General features: G+C 37.1%; 1 protein-coding gene and 1 pseudogene across 12 annotated transcripts in view; one reads left to right on the forward strand and one right to left on the reverse strand.

The window, feature by feature from the left end:
- Positions 1-12,455, forward strand: part of AUTS2 (AUTS2, activator of transcription and developmental regulator) — a 1,087,944-nt gene that overhangs the window by 523,709 nt on the left and 551,780 nt on the right. The gene's annotated exons all lie outside the window — the stretch shown is intronic.
- Positions 78-196, reverse strand: LOC111744161 (annotated as a pseudogene).

The raw sequence follows: 12,455 nt of genomic DNA on the forward strand, positions 1-12,455 counted from the left end.
CAAAACAACCCTTGGTTGACCTCGCAGATTGCAAGGACCTTGTCAGCTTACAATCCCTTATTTTTAAAATTTTTTTACACCTATAGCACCTGGTCTTCCTAGGTGATCTCCCATCCAAGTACTAACCAGGTCCGACCCTGTTTAGCTTCCGAGATCAGACAGGATCGATCTTGTTCAGGGTGGCATGGCCGTAGACCAGAACAAGCAATATTTTCATGGCTAGATAATGATAAATAGTAAATAGGAATTCATCAAAAAGCTAAAGGCATATGCACCTAACAACAGCCGTAGGATACCTAAAGCAGAAACTAATAGAACTACAAGGAGAATTAGACGAACTCACCAGTTAGTTGGAGGTTTCAACACTCCTTCCTCAGTAACTGGTAGTGCCAATGAACGTAATTTAGGAAAGACAGAAAACACTTGAGCAATACTATCAATCACACAGTGACTCAGTTGACATTTATAGAATACTCTCTTCAACAATATAATAGTTTTTTCAAATGCACTTGGAATATTCACTAATATAGACCATATTTGGAGGTATAAAATATAAAAACATTTAAATTATGCAAACCATGTTCACCTACTGAAACTGATTTAAACTAGAACTCAGTAACAGAATGATACCAAAATAACCCCAAACATTTTGGAGTTAAATGGCATACTTTTAAATAACTCATAGATCAAAGAAGAAATTTTAAAAATCTAATTTGGTTTTACTTTTTAAATTGTTATTATTTATAGGCATTTAAAAATTTGCAGAAATATAGCGTGTGCTACACATACATGTAATTAATGCTAATTATATTCACTCAAGATTTATAGTACTCTAATACACAATATATTTAAAGACAGTCAGTCAGATAACTTGTTTGGGGAATGTAATTTCTTGGGATAAAATTAAATACCTGAAACTTGACAAGTGATCAGGCTTAAAAAATAACACTTGAAGCCTTCAGAAATACTAGCAAAAATGTCAGTGTTACAATGAATCTACTTTTTTTTTTTTTTTTGGTGACATTGGTTAACGAAATCTAGTAAGTTTCAAGTGTACAATTCAACAGTAAGACATATATATAGTATTGTGTGTTCACAGCCCATAGTTACCACGAATCTACTTTTAGCTTTACACTGCAGTGGTACTGTTAGATACTTTGTGATTGAATCTGTTGATTTTGAAGTGTGAATTGGTTCTTAAGATGTATGACCCGTCAGTCTGTCAACAAACATTTACTGTGTGCTGGCTTAAGAAGGGGGCTGGAGAGCTTCCTGGTGGTGTTCGTAAACACTCCCAGTAGTTTTAACTCCCAGAGTAGGAAGCTTTAAGACTCGGATGAGGTCATCAAGAGGCACAATCAAGTAAACCAGTGAAAACAAAAGTGGGAAGTTTTGCTCAGCTTTTAAAGAAGCAGAATTTGGGCATAGATTTTGGAAGAACTGTTCATCATAGGATAGCAATAAGATAACAAAGTCTCAAAATGTGCCTAAATCAAAGTCTGGGACAAGTCTTACGAGTATTTAAAAACTTTTATTAGATTAAATGTGACAAATATAACTCTTCAATAATGAAGAATAAAAAGACCTTTGTGGGCTGGTGAGTGAGTAAACTTTAAAATTTTACTCCTGGAAATACACATTTTGAATTAGCAACTGTTAAGGTCATAATGTTTTTGCCCTAAATATTAGATCATCATTTTTAATCCTTAACCCTATTGTGAGGTTACCCCAAATAAGAGGTGGTTTCTAATAGAAAAGAATATAATTTTAGTTTTCATGTTCACAGTAGACCTTATAATAGTTCCCTTCCTCGGGAGAAGTATGAACAGTTCATCAAATTAAGGATAAATAAGAATAATGAATTTGTAATTTACAGTCCTAAGCTGACAGAGATTTCAAAAGAGTTGTGGACTCATAATCCCAATAATAGTCTCATTTTACACATGTGTTTAGATGCTCTTAGCAGTTTAGGTTAGTAACATGAGATGGATACAAAATTGAGGCCCAGGGTTTAGGGTTTGTTTTGATAATTTATCATATGCAGCAAACATGACCAGCCTGTTTGTAAATTTTCTTCAAATAAGAATTTTTTATTTACTTAAAGAAAAATCATTTCTGGATTTTTTCAAATGAGTTATTTTTGGAGAACTGCTACAGAGTTTATGACAAATGATTGTTAATCCTTCTTGAAAACAATTACACTACCACTAAACTACTACCCAAAGTCTTGTTCCTTCCTTAGCCTTGGGAAGACTTCACAAGTCATGAGTTCAATGTTTTGATTTTAATTTTTAAAATTATGAATGCCATATGGCTATAAAATGCAGAGGTTTGCATGAAATAAGTTCAGTGTAAGTCAGAAGTAATTTATGATGCTGAGGATTTATTTAAATATCTATGATTATAATATGTTCACAATCAAAGTTAAGGGATATGATTTTGCATTGATTTTAACACTTGCTAATTATTTTCTCTTAGCGTTACTAGTTAAATGGGGGTTGGCATGTCAGTTAGTAATATTATATATGTATGAGCTACTTACAAAACTTTATTTGCTGCTTTATTTTCTAACATTGCATCATTCTCTAAGTAGTCTCAATAATCAAATACAATTGCAGTAATATTTGCTGAAAATTGAAACTATAAAACCCTTCATTTTGCTGAGAATCAGAAGAGGAGAGAGAATTCCAAATAATGGAGCTTTCTAATGTAAAAAAAAAAAAAATTCTTTCATCTACCATCTCTCAAAAGGCAGTTTGATAACTAAATGTTAACATTATTATTTTATATCACTTTCATGTTTAGTTTTTTTTTGTTTTTTTGTTTTGGTGGTAAGGTGAGTGCACAGGCATCATAGATCACAGAATTTTATGTTCAAGGGTCTCTTTATTTGTGATCCATTTACAAGGGGCAAGTTCTCTTTATAACACTTCTTTATTTAATTCGCTAACTTGCACATTGAATAGATTGGAAAGGCTAGTGGAAAAAAAAGAAAAGTCTAGGGAAAATTAAAATAATGGTCTTTAATTCTATTTGGTTGTGTTAAATTCACCAAATGATGGATGGAAATTTCAGCCTTGTAGGGTCCATCTCTAGGTACAACAGTTATCTGCACTCAGAGAGAGATATTCACTAATTACACTGTATGGCTGAACTCATTTAAAAGAGTTGACTAATCCTGTCTCAAATTCGAGGTTTTCTTTAAAATGAAAAGTTAATACACCATTGTTCTCAAACTGTCAGATTGCATGCTATTGTCCCAAGCTCACAGGAATTGATGTCAGAGATTTCAGGCGTATAGAGACAAGGGAAGGATCACAGTAGAAGTGAATTCTTTCCCCCTTTCCCTGGCTGTGTTTTGACCACCTATCTTTTACCCTTTGCAGTTCTATTCTGAGAGGAATGTGAGGAAGAATACCGAAGATGGGGGCCACTGCTGCTAGATTGTTGCCATTAACCAGCTTTCATGGCTTTTGTGGGAGCCTCCTTTTCATTAGTATTTGCAACATGTTCACCAGCAAAATGATTATGTTAGGCAGAGACATCACATCACTTACATTTCATAGCTCAGTGCAATTTTCATAAACTGCGAGGCAACATCCAAAAAAACATGACTCAGAATTAGAGTTTCAGAAGATTATTATATAGACATTATTTCCCTCAGGTCACGGGCTTTAGTCAAATTTGGAGGAGAATGAAATTGCCAACAGTGAAAAGCAGACAGAAAGGTATGAGTTCATGAGCAGAGAAATAACATTTTCATTTGTTCCTTCCCCATGGGAAAGATTCAGCATTCCGGTAAATGGAGACGGTTATAAGAAATGAATTTTTGTCAGCAGGGATGTGATTTTAAGGCTCACTTATCCATTGGCAATCTAGATTTCTAACCCCAGGAATCTAGGAAATTGCTACAGAATGTAGTCTTTATTATAAACAAGTTTTTTTTTTTTTCCAGTAGTTTTTGCCCCCTTCCTTTCTTGCTCAGAGATTTTAAAGCGGACTGCATTTTTTTTTTTTTCAACTCAGGTGACTGCAGAATTTCCTCATCTGCCATGTGTTTCTCCTCATTGCTATTGCTTTGTGATGGAAACCTTTTTTTCCCACCAAGCTTCCCCCACTCTCCCCTTGCCTTTCCTAAATTCTTCTGTTTAGCATGCACAATGCAACAGTATTGGAAGCCAGGACGCTCACTCATGCTGAATCCATGGCCTCTGCCTCCATTCCCAGCATTTGTAGCATGTCTTCTGATGCTGCTGCTTCTCCAGTTTCAGTCTATGGACTTGAGAGAGTAAAGCAGGAAAAAGGACTTTCCAGGTAGCTCTCATTTTACCCAGGTAAAAAGAGCAAGAATTTGCAAGATTTTTGTGGGGTAATCCCAGACAACCTTCTTCATAATTAAAGAATGTTCTTTCAGGGGAGATTTTACTTTCCTTCTCAATTTCTTCTGATGCTTCTCAGCCTATCACTCATTCGAATTCTATCCAGAGGTTCTTCTGCTAGCTGTAGTACATCCTTGAGAGCAAAAGATATTTCATATAACCTAAACCCTTCATTTCAAGAGATGCAGATAGGTTTGGTAACATTAATCTCACCTTTATATTCTTTCAGTTTTTAATAACTTGAAAATATGTATATCTAATGCCTTCCTCCCCTGTGCATTTTTGCCCATTTTAATATCTCTCTCAACATCATGAACTATTTTCCTGACTGTATTATTATTAGAAAGTGTTATTGCCTGCTGGAGTTTACTGAAAACAAATTGCATTTGCCTTCATTATTATTTTGTCTACAATATAATGATTATATAACATTGTGATTGTACTTGATTAATAAATGAGAATTGATTAACTTAGTTCATCGGATTCAGCCCATGAAGCATCTAGTTTACTGCAAAGTCTACTGCAGTCACATATTTTAATTTCCTTGTGTGTGGTGTGGTAAAGGATTCACTGAACTGACCAGAGTGTTGGCATATTCTGATATTCTGTGGAGTCCAAGCAGTTACCTGAAAATTACTCATTGGCCATAGCCTTAGAGTCTCACTGTCTACCATCTGGAGCCAGGGACAGGATGTCTCAGATCTAAATTCTTGACACTTGTTCAAGAGCAACTAACTTTAGAGAAATTGTTCGACTTTTCTGGTGTTCAGTTTCAGTTTCTTCTGTGAAATGGCAATGATTTTGGCTGTCCAAACCACTATTACTATTTTTCTCAGCAGAGCTTACATGAATGAAATGTATTACAGGATTTGAACTCTCAGAAATAGTTAACCCACCTTGCTTTCCTATACCAATTCATAATAATTCATCTTCTTGATTAAGAAGATAATACAGTAAAACTTCTGGTAACTGGAAAGAAGTGGTGTTAATTTAAATTTGAATCATTCTTAAGAAACATTTATTTCAATGTACTTGTTCTTGAAAATCTTTTTGTAATATATTCAGTGTATTTTTGCCTTGGAGAGCATGGTCTAGCAATAATAATCGAGTCTCTCTCTGATAATGGATTATCTTGCATAGCCCTGGGGCCGTGATGTTGGATTGTAGTTCTTTCCATACCAAGAAATGGACGTAAAATGAGAGTCTTATGGAAAATTGGGTTGGGTTTGCTCTGCTCTCAGGCCCTACCTTGGAATTTGTTTTGTAATAAGTAAATTGCTTATATGAATTGTTTTCTCAGTGTTTTAACTCTTTCTTCCTTAAAGTGAAATGAAAAGTGCAGTACCAATGCAAAATATCATTATTATATCAAGATCTTCACAGGAGTTATAGCATGCTTAGGTCTGACTTGATTAAATGCTTTGCCTCTAGGTTTTCAAAATTTCAAAGGTGGTATTTCCTTTGTCCATAAGTTTTCAAGTTTTATATATATTAATAATCATGATCCAAGTTAGCAGTTCTTGAGCTTTGACTGTGTGCCAGGAACTGTTCTAAGCATATTTCAGGTAATAACTCAATTATTCCTCACAACCACATTAAGGAGGCACTATTACTCTCTCCATTTTTTCAATAAGGAAATTGAGGCTTAGGAAAGTTGAGAAGTCTGTCTAAGGTCATATAGCTAGTAGCAGGCTGAACCAGGATTTGAACAGCCTGATATAAAAACCCGTGCTCACAACTACCACACTGTGGTGTAAGGGTTTAGAAGAGGAAATTCAGACTTTTTGACTTTTGCAATGGGCTTTGCATTGCATTTTACTAAATACTTTTCCTCCAGGTAGCTTTTATTATTCACATTTCACAAATGAAGATATTGAGACTCAGAAAAGGTAAAGCTTTTAACCAAGATTATGAGGCTAATGATAGTTGAGGGAACAGAGATTTGAACCTTTTAACACAAGGTTCTAGCCAGGGATATTATTAAAGAAAAGAACTTGCTTTCAAAGAAAAGTCGTCTTCATCACATGTTAGAGATGTAAGTTTCCTATACACCAGCCCACCCCAGCAAAGATTTGTGTTTTCTTTTTGAGTTAAATCTACCTGTGCTGCATTGGAATGATCTCATCTCTTTCTGGCCACAGAATTTCTTGAAGTCATTGCTGATATACGCTGGTTCTTCCCATTAGTGGTTTGTGGTTGATTGGTTGATCTTCCACAATTAGTATTGTTTTTTTTTTTCATTGTTGTTCTTGAAAAATTAATTTTCCTTTGTGCTTTAAACCCCTAATATTATGTCCTTTAAGCCCCCTGAGGAGTGAGTGTCCCTGTGGTGCCATTAGCCACTTGTATAATGTACTGAAAACATTTAAAGAGAAATATGAATGGCAGCACCACTTGAAAACCAATGAAAAATAAATCTCTTTTTGAGTGAACTCTGCCTTGAATCCTGCCAAGACACCGAGGGTTGGTTGTCTCAGTTTCCTTTGCCATCATTTAGAACTTCCTGGTGTAATAAAAAGTTTTAATAAAAAGGTTTTTTTTTTCCTGTTGCAGTGGGAGAATAGCCAGTTTTCACATAGCTATCTATATATTGCTAAAAATATTGAATGGACTTTTTGCAGGTCCTGCAAAGTCTTGGTGAATTGCCATTGTTGTATGAGAGAGTCTGAGGATGTCTTTTGGAATACCTTCGCAGCAGGTGGGCAGCAGCTTGACAGCCCACTGTGACTTATGGGAAAGTCTGTGCTCCATGTTGTCTTTAACTGTTTTAATGGGCTAGGCCTCTCTACCATCCCATTTTCCTGGCTTGTCTATTCTGTTTACCTTGGCCCCACCTTTGGCTCAGCTGGATGCCATGGGCTTCACTCGATTTATTTGGAATGCAAACCCATCACATGAGGTCTCCCATCTCTGCATGGCAGTTTCTGAATTAGAACTAAACTCTGGGTGGCTGATGGTTGGTTGTCCCCAGCCAAGTCTGTGCAAGTGGAGAAAATGCATGGGTTTGTGACTCTGCATATATTTCACATTCTCACAGATGTGTCCTGGAGTCCAAATAAATAGCATCTTTTTTCCTCCTCGATTTTAGTAGTTAATTATGCAGGCCCTGAAGAATGAGTTTTAATTACCCCCAGGCAAAAAGGGGGGTTCTTCAGGAAAAACTGTGATCATCCAGAGACGTTACATTGTGCTTTTTTCCTCATGCATTTTTAATACCTGCACATCAAAGCTTTCCTGGGCACCTCCAACAGACTTAAGAGACCCTCAAACCCATTTCTTACTTCCTATGTCCATTATTTTCATCACATGATGATTTGGCAGACCTTTTCTGAAAATCTATTTGCCTTTTCACAGCTCTGCTGAAGAGTGGTGAATTGGATCCACATACTCAATTTGTAAAGTGGGATTTTCACAGAAACAGGAACGGGAGGCAGAAACCTGTGAAAGTTGATCTTAAACTTAGTATAAATTTTCTGACCTGGAAGGAACTAGAGGACCTGGAGATCAGCCCTTTCCAACTTGCCACCAGCCTTGGTATAACCTTCATTGCAAATACCAGGATCAGTGCTTTGGTTGTACAAGAAGGAGATTATTTCAGGGTGGTATTCTATCTCCTATTCTCAGACTCTTTCAGATCCAGTTGGTATATTCAACATAATCCTTTTACCTAACTCCCATAGGGCAGTTCTGTAGTTTGGGTAGTGGTCAAAGAAGCTCTAATGCCAGAACATACGATGCCGTTAACAGAAAAGAATAGGAGTCGTCTCTCTGCAAAATGCCTCACAAAGGAGACTTTCTTTGCTGCTCCTGGTGCATGTGGTAAGCATAGAAATAGTTTATGGAGAATGTCTTTCAGCCACAGATCTTTCTAAGGCATAATTGTACCCTCCAGGGAAACCAAAATAAATACCAGCCTAATAAATTTCAGATTTTAAAAAATAAGTTATCCAATTGCATTTCTGTTGGAAGAAAAGTATGAAAGGTTGACATGTGTTCTTATTCTTCTTTGATTTACTTTCCATGCTGTCCTGTCCCAGTTCGGCCTTAAAATGGAAGAAAATACTTTATCGTTTGAATAAGAATGATAGTACAAAATACAATCTTTCAAGGGAGTAGGTGAGAAAGTAAAATTTAATGCCAACTTTGAAATTTTCTTAAAACACACGCACATTCATTTGGTTTTTTCCTAGAGATTAATGATAAATATGTTCTCCGTATTCCTTGTAAAAGAAGACTTCCATCCAGGCTTCTTTTCTTTTGTTTTCAATGTGGCCATGGTCCACCCAGTCCCCTCACTAGCTCTCCTTATCCCCCTTCCTTTGCCCTTGTTTCATTCTCTTGGTCCCTCCTCATCTCGTTCTCTCATGAGCCCTTGGCTTCCTGTCTCCCTGAGCAGTCTGGACCAAGTATATGAACTACAGCTGACATTCTGCCAGCCCTTCAGCTGTACATGCCTGTCACTTTCCAGGTCTAGGATATGTTGGTAATCTGACTTCTCCCCTTTTTTCACCTCCCTTCCTTAGTCTACTTCACTGATGATTGTCCATATCCTTAAATGTGTCTAGCCCCCAAGATTCCCCTGACTATTCCTTATCATTTTTGCTTTATCCTTGTTTTATTAAATAAAAGTATGAAAAATAATGTAATGAACATATATGTACCCATCACCAGCTTGAAAAGTAGGACATCTCCAGTATAGTTGAAGATCCCATTGTAATTCTGATCATATTCTCCTCTCATAATAAGCACAATTTTGAATTTGTTGTTTATGTGATGAATTTCTTTATACACATTCTACCTGAATTAATCAACAAATATTATGTAGTATGTTTATATTTTGAAAAATTACATTTTATGTATATGCACATTGGCAACTTTTTCAAACTAAGCAGCATGTCGGTGAGATTCATTTGCTCTACTTTGTTCTTCCACTACTGTATAATATTCTAGTTTAAGACTCTGCCACCATTTATCTATTCTGTTTATTAACATTTAGATTGTTTTCAATTTTTTGCTATTACAAGTAATACTGCCATGAGCATTCTTGTACAAATCTTGCACACAAGTCTGTTTGTTATTTCAGCCAATTATATTGAGCACCTATTAGTGCTTGGCATCATTGATGGAAGACTGATGAACCGAGGTGCTTATCTTCAAGCTGCCTGCTCTGTAGGACTTGCAGGGAAATTTGGTTGCAGGAATCTTCCTAACACTCATCTCACTTGTCCCTGGTCATCCCTTACAGGTCTGTTAAAGTTAACTTCTTAAACATAGTTCTAATCTTTGCTGTTATGCTTAAAATATTCAGAGGCTTCCTGTTGTATATAGCTTGCTGTTCAAGAATCATCCTAGCCTAACCTCTTTGGTCTTTGTACTGTTCACATCTCACCCATATACCCTTACATTCCAGTGTCAGTTCTTTTTCATGCCTCCCAGTGACATTCCTTTACTTTTAGTTGTCTTTCCTTTTTTGACTCTTATCCAGGATGTTGAAACACTCTGCAGTTTTCAAGATCCTAATAAAATACTTTCTTATCTATGTGCATCTTATACTTCTTGTCTGATTCTAACTTTATGCTATAGCTAGCGAGGGATACATTTGCTTAGCTGACTATGAGTAGAAACCACATAGTTAAAGGCCTCAAACATAGTAGGACTCATTAATTAAAATAATAATCAAATTGAATGGATTATTTGATTCCTAACCTTGCTGTTAAAACACTTTAATGCTATTAAATGTTTTAATAGAGCAAATGTTTTAATTCTCTATTGTAATTTTCAAACATTTCTGGCTCCCCATAAGCTCATGTAGCTTACTAAACAGGTAGTTATCCTTAGCAGGACTGTTTCTACTTCAAAGTGGGGCAGGTTGGAGAGAAAACTGACTTTGATGAGAGAGATGTATTCTTTATAAAAAAACATATTCTCACCTCAGCAGGATCTAGCTAAAGCATACTTGAAGCATCCCCATGTCTCTTAGCTAGATCCTCTCAGCCATTTGGGTGGTAGTACAGGTTGATGACCTGTCACTAATTATATCCTTCAACTTAGCTCCTGCACCCAGGGTAGAAGGTAGATTGTGGCTGCTTGTGAATAAGGGAAGCCTGAGTCCATTGTGTCCGTGTTTTCATTTTGAAGGAAATGGGAGAAATGAGGCCAGTGGTTTGATAAATTATATCAAAAATAGTCCCTTCGTGCTAATGGAGTGTGAAGAAGCTGATGTACTGGAGATGATCTATAATATTTCATATTTCTCTGAGGAGAAAAATGATAAACTTGATGATGTGTGATTTATTCATGTTTCTCCAGATGTAGAAAAAAATCCTAAAATCAACTACCTGATTCTCACTCCCAGAAGCTGGCTTGTGGATTTTACCCTGGGATTGGAGGCTGGGCTTGCTTAAAGAAATGCCTAGAGAGACTGATGAATCATTGGACCTTTGGCAATTGGTTGGGAGAGGCCAATTATGCCAGCGTTGCTGCCATTTTATCCTCACGAATTTATGCTTCTACAATACCAGGTGATAGATGTGCCAATTATTACACTTCTTACCCTGGACTTCTCTTGCTGCCTCCTCCCCTTATGAGTTTGGCCCTTGGTCCTTCCCTACAGTTCAGCCCTGGACAGCAGCCATTTCTGCAGTCAAAGAGCTGCTTTTTGGAAGCCATGCTGAGAGGGACGTGGTTCTCAGGCCTGCTGTGTGCACATTGCAACCACAGGGGTTCTGGTTAATTCCCTTTCCTCTTCCTTCTGCCCATCACCCTTTGGGTCAAGTGCTGCTCAGAGCCAGAAGCTGTGCTTGCTTCTTTAATAACTGAAAATGGCACCTGTGGCCTGGGTCATTTCACTCTAAATAGCCCCCTAGAGGAGGTTAGAAATAGAGGTTGTTTTAGGCAATGCGATTTAGTAGGTAATTTTTTTTTCTTTTCTTTTCTTTTTTTTTGCGGGGGGGCGGGGGGGTGGTGGTAACCCCTTCCTTTACTGGCCATTACCTATAATAGGACTCCTTTTTACAACCCCTGCCCCACCTGGCCATTTCCTTCCTTGACTCTAAGGCTTCCTCTCATCATAGGTCACCTACCCTTATTTCCCAAGAATGTGGTTAATACATTTGCTAATTTTACTTTTGTGATTATGTTAGTGGATACTAAAGGCTTAAGGCTGACCTTTATAAGATAAATGATTTGCATTTTAATAGGCATTTGGTGATTCCTTTTAAAGGCCTTAATTGAAGGATAACTTTCATGAGTGTGCAGAGATGGGGGTATGGGGGAAGAAGGCTTTCCAGGGAGTCTCAGGACAAGCTTTGTAAAATGATCATTTTCTCCATGTTTGCTGGATCAGCCAAATGGCTGCCCAGATTATTTTTCTAGTCTCAAGCTATACATTCATTTCTTTCACATCGGCCATGATACCGTTTACAGGTACTGTACGTATCACACTGGTGGTTTCATGAAACAGATCTCACAAGTAAATTTTGTGTTCTCATAGTGGTTTAGAAATTGTAAAGTCATCTTGGAGTGTGATTTGTGGACTATAATGGGGTTCAGGACATACTACCCCAAAATACGGCTCCTTGGTGTATTGAGTATTTCAAGATGAAGGACTATGAGAATGGCAATTGCAGGAAAGACTTCCTGATCTTCCCCTAATGCAAGTCAGACAATCTTCAGGTGAGCAGTGCATACCTGCAGGAAAAGAGCATTCTTATCTCTAAAACTAGAGGAACTCCAAGAGGAATCTGAATGAACAAGCCTTGTGACATTTCCCTCGGTTTACTACACTTAGCCATACTCTGTGTCCTATCACATTTTCCCAGTACATCCCATTCTTCATCAAACCTAGCATAAAAATGCCCAGGTTTAACGGCTTCTTTGGGTCTTTATTTTCTTATGAAGGCCCCATGTCATGCAAATTTTTAAAATTAAATAGATTTGTATGCTTTTCTCTTGTTTATCTGTCTTCTGTTACAGGGCCCTAGATGAGAATGTGTATGGGTAAAAGGAAAAGATAATTTTCCTCCCTTGCAATTTCTAACAATCACGAAGGGACAGTAAAAGGCTGTCTCCAACTCC

This window comes from Pteropus vampyrus, unplaced genomic scaffold (genome assembly GCF_000151845.1).
Source record: "Pteropus vampyrus isolate Shadow unplaced genomic scaffold, Pvam_2.0 Scaffold128, whole genome shotgun sequence".
In the NCBI taxonomy this organism is placed as follows: Eukaryota; Metazoa; Chordata; class Mammalia; order Chiroptera; family Pteropodidae; genus Pteropus; species Pteropus vampyrus.